The sequence below is a fragment of the Orbicella franksi genome, chromosome 5 (assembly GCF_964199315.1).
Source record: "Orbicella franksi chromosome 5, jaOrbFran1.1, whole genome shotgun sequence".
In the NCBI taxonomy this organism is placed as follows: domain Eukaryota; kingdom Metazoa; phylum Cnidaria; class Anthozoa; order Scleractinia; family Merulinidae; genus Orbicella; species Orbicella franksi.
This window is the reverse complement of record NC_138149.1, coordinates 22,789,901-22,795,016: the sequence shown is the minus strand read 5'-3', so window position 1 is coordinate 22,795,016 and position 5,116 is coordinate 22,789,901. Positions and strand designations below refer to the sequence as shown.

The following is a 5,116-nucleotide window of genomic DNA, read 5'->3' as shown; positions in this document are numbered from 1 at the left end:
GAGTAGGGGTGCATTCTACTCGTCCATTGGTACCAATGGTACGATTGGTACCAATGGAATTGCACTTATTCGATTGGTGTTCCATTGGTGGAATGCATCTCATTATAAAGACGTAGAATATTTCCAATTGTCTCTGGCTGAATAGGGGTCCATTCTATTCGTCCATTGGTACCAATGGTACGATTGGTACCAATGGAATTACACTTATTCGATTGCTGTTTCATTGGTGAAATGGATGTCATTATAGACTTAGATTATTTCGGATGGCTTCAGGATGAGTAGGGGTGCATTCTACTCGTCCATTGGTACCAATGGAATTGCATTTATTCGATTGGTGTTCCATTAGTGAAATCAACACGGTCTCCCCTCCGAATTGACGAATAGCCTCAATTGTCAAAACCCAGTGAATTCACTGTAATCATCAATTTAACATGAGGCAAGGCCGCTGATCGTGTTGATCAAAGACTCCGGTGTTCAATGTATGCATTGCTAGATTTGCATATGAAAAGCTTGTTCCACTGAAATTTTCCAGCTTGTAATCCACTGTAAATTTTCTATTTGACGATGAGTGAGCCAGTACAGTTTACAGGTAGAAGAGTCAGTCTTTGCACATTTTAGTTTTTCCAAGGAAACTGTTATTTTTTCTTCTTTTCATCTGATTTTTCGAATTTATAAACGTATCAGAAACATCACTTTCTTTACGCGTTATTCGTCAGCTTATATTTTCTTCTAAAATACTTATTTTTTGAAACCACTTTGAATTTTCGATCAGCGATTGTTTCAACGATCCACGAAATTTTGTAAAAGTCATTTACCACATGATTTTTACCAGTAGGAATCACTTTTAGCTAAATTTGTGAGCTGAAGTTTTCATGTGAAATGGTGCGACACAATTTCACAGTCGATTTTCATGAAACGCTGCGTGTGCTGTTCATTAAAGCCATAGAGGAGCTTATTGTTCGGATGTTCACTTAGTTCATAATTTGTGTCTTTCTATCCTTTATGGGTTAATGCGATATTTAGATAATAACATCTAAAAGAAAGGGGAGTCGGGGGGGGGGGGGAAGTTGGATCGTGGGTTTGATCCTTACTTGACATATTTAATCGCGACCTGATTATTAAGAGACCAATCAGAATCTTTAGAATAGCACTCTATTTATTATATTCTCTTTGCCAGAGTTGCATTTTCAGTTGATAATTGGTGTGAATTTTTAAGTCTTCCATCCAAGCGACTAATTGATGACATTTAATGGGTTGAATTAGTAGGGATTTAATTTTAGCCAAATGTGAGTCATCTTAAGCTGAGTCTGGAGCCAGACAGATAGGGAAAGTACAATTAAGTCAAGTGCTACAAATAACAATTAATTATTAAACGTTTGTGGTTACTATCTTCTCATTGGCTAAGAGCCTACAGTTAATTTTGTTAATTCTGTGAATAAGTGCAACCTAGCAGATTAGTGAATAATCTGTAGGTTGCGCACACAATGCATGATTTCTAAGAGTTATTTCAAGTTCACTAGCTGTGAGTGCCATCTTTCACACAGTCAAGGAAAAAAAAGGTGTCATCGATTTGTTCTTCAACAGTGCGTTTGTCATTGTTTTCTTCAAAACAATGTATAATAAAACAATTCTATATTGATTTTGGTTTTTGTGATATCCAGAATAATCAAGGTCGGGGTAAGTGGTATCAGACAAAGCCAAAGGCTGAGGCTGATAACACTTATCTCGACGTTAACCTTGATTACTCCGGATATCACAAAACCAAATTCAAAAATTGTTTTTAAATTGTAGTGTTGTATTTTACACAGAGTTTCAAAAATTGATCGGTATCATATACAGCCCTTCAATACTTTTTAACAATGTGTAGCTAGAATGGAAGGGTTTGACATATTACCCCACCAACCTCAGTAAATTTTGGGTCTTTGACATCCTCCCTCCAACTTCATGGGTAGGGGGGCAGGGAAGTATGGATCTTCACAATGAATGACTGCTATGAAAATGATCATAATTTATTCTTGCCAATTATTTACTTTTTGATCACATATGAGTAGCATAATTCAAATCAGTGCAACATGTATTTTGCTTTTGGAAGGAGTCTAGATTCTACACATGTAGGATTACAGTTTAACCCCTTTTAAAAATAATAGAAGAACACTCATGGGAATGGCAGAAAGGTGGCCGGGGCCGCTCTGTAGGCGTGGCTGCTTAAAAGGGGTTTTAATTATTTACAATATTATACTGACAATAGTTTTGGTACATTTAAGTGACTGGTTGCTTAAGAGTGAATGCCTATAAAAATGGACCTAAATCGCCTATCAATGGCACAAGTCGAAAAATTGATTTCGCTTGTATTTTGTCCATAGATAGGTCCTAGTAAGAATAGAAACGGAGCATTAGTTTCTGCTAATACAGCTTTCTTTGACAGAAATACGCCAAAAACGATTTCGACCCGATTGGGCTCAAAATCTACTTCCGGTTTTGCTGAATTTTCCGAATATTTGATTGCTTCGCGCTCCGCAGAACAGCTACTTGAGAATCTCTCAATGGATTTTATATTCAGTTCAGGTCTTCGTGGTATGACTGAGCGAAAAATAAAATAAATCAAAGTTAGTTTTGAGCCCGAAAAGAGATCAAACTGACACGCAAAATTTGACAGTGTGCCCCAAGAGAATTATTGCATAAAAACATTGCCATATTTTTCTATGGGCTATAACTTTAAATACCATAAAAATACTTTCTACGGGTTAAATATACACCCACCTGTTAGGATATCAAAAAATATCTCTGGGCAAATGGTTTCAAGTCGCCCGCCTTGGCCTGTGTTTCTCATAGATTTTGCCCAAAATCCGCCGTTGGAATGTAAACAATTGCGTGACGCGGATAGCCACTCGAGTGAAATATTTGTTTCCAGCAATCCGATGAAAGCAATTTTTGAAACGTTGTGTGGATGAAATAATGGAAACTTTTTTTTTTTAAGTTAGTATAAATATATATGTTTTTTCATGTGCATTGCAATACCCACGACATCCCTGATAAAGAACGTTACTACACTACTCCGGGAAATGATTTAAACACTTGTTTATTTTATTGATTTCACTGATAACTTACAATGCAGTGGCAGTTTTAGAGATACACTCAACCAATCCTCTATGGTTTATGGCAATTGAAGCATTGACTGACAAATAAAGTCAAGTGGAAATACCATAATTTCTATAAACTACTAACTGCGTGACGGCATCTCAGCTCTTCTATCTGTGTAGAAAATTTGTACCGCTACACAATATGCTCAAGCTCAGCTAAAAAACCCGGAATTTCTTGAATTGAATTAGCCGAGGAAGAAATTGCGTTTAAGTTTCAATCATACTGGGAAAAAAATCCATCTTTTCTACTTTGGTTGTTTGATCAATTAACTGAAATTTGCAGATCATAACACGGGCAGACAAATGAACATTACAGTGGTCGATCTAGGACTAGGTTTACACTAAAGGAGTTTTTTTGGATTCGTAAAAGTTCCCGGATTCATCAGTTTTAGAGTATTCGGATTAGTAGGGGTTTACAGTGAAAGGATATTCGGATTCTTAACCGTTTACACACGACGATAACTCCGGGAACATTCATTATGGAATGGTTAACAAGCAGTTCGTTGCCTCGACAACGAGAAACAAAATGCCTCCGAAAATAAGGCTAGGGGTAGGTTGAGACAGTCTGAAGTTTTCTTTCAACTCGCTGGCCACGGTACTGTTGTCCATCATGTCAGGTCCCTCCAGGTATTTATTCTGGTCTTTACTTAATATCTAGAACCGTCGAGGTTTTCGATCGTGCCATCGTCGTCGTCTGCGCAGTAAAGTATAAATTGGGTTTCTGAGGAGTATAGCATTACCCATTATAAAAGTGATTACCTACACCCGAAACAGCACGAGGTAATCACCCAGCGACCGCCATCAAATGGCCATCAATGTGCCTACGACTCGACTACGACTGGATCATGTAATCCGCTATTTTCGTTCCACCGCAAACTCAAAAGATCACAGACGGAAAAATATCCGGATTCGAGAGAAAATCGTTTACACGACAAAACTCTCCGGATTCAAAGTTCCCACTTTAAATTACGGATTCAAAATCTCCGGAGACACGACCAAACCGGGAAGTTTTTATTTCGGATTCGTCCACTTTTGTGTAAACGGCAAAATCAACCCGACACTAAAACGTTCCGGATTCATCACGAATCCGGAACAATTTCCCCTAGTGTAAACCTACAATCCTGGCCATAAGTTGTTGGGACACCTCCCCTTTTTGCGCGCTAAAACCCACGATTTCAACTACGTCCCTAACGTTTTAGAGCAAAAAATGAATAGAAGCAAGTACAATGACCCGCCCCCCCTAACAATGTTACATGAAAATGAAGCTATTCTGAAGACTAGATCGGATGTGGGAAAAAAGGAAAAAGGGACAATAGAAAGTGGTTAGACAGTTGTGTTGGAACCAAACGCGATTGCTGAAAAATCACTATTATTGGAATAAGACGTGAATATCTATCTTATCGTCTCTTTAGTTTGAGAATACTGTTCTAGGAGGCGAACAATTCTTGAAACGTGACTATTCTGAAGCTCTTGTCAAGGATTTTTTTTTCTTCAAGATTTTTATCAACATTGACAGGGGGAAGGGGGCTAGGCGGGCTTGCGCTGTTTTGGTCTTAAGAGAGGCTGCCTGTGAAGTCATCTGCCGTAACTGTCCCAACACTTTTGACCAGGATTGTAGTCTTAAATGAACAGCGAACATCCAGTCTTGTTTTGTTCGCGGAAGTCGGTCATGGAAGAGCGAATTTCAATGAAATATATTTAACAATTATTCCATGAAACCGCGTTGGATATGAAGTGATAAATAACCAACGAGCGCGTAGCGCGAGTTGGTTATGATCACTTCATATCCAACAAGGTCGAATGGAATAATTGTTTTAGTATATTCTTAATCGGGTTTTTGCCGCCGATTTTTATTTCAACAATTTTACAGAGCGGAAAATTTTTAAACTTGGCGCACTGTTTTCCATATAAGGTAAAACTCCGACTAATGGCTCATAGTCGGAGTTTTTGAGCCAATCAGAGAGCTAGAAATGCAA

General features: G+C 38.2%; 1 protein-coding gene across 2 annotated transcripts in view; it reads left to right on the top strand.

The window, feature by feature from the left end:
• The window catches only part of LOC145487419 (uncharacterized), a 12,606-nt gene continuing 7,490 nt past the window's right edge, over window positions 1–5,116 (top strand). For both annotated transcript variants that reach the window (XM_081466197.1, XM_081466196.1), the window contains exon 1: window positions 1–589. The gene's annotated coding sequence lies outside the window, so the exon portion shown is untranslated. The remainder of the gene's footprint in view (window positions 590–5,116) is intronic.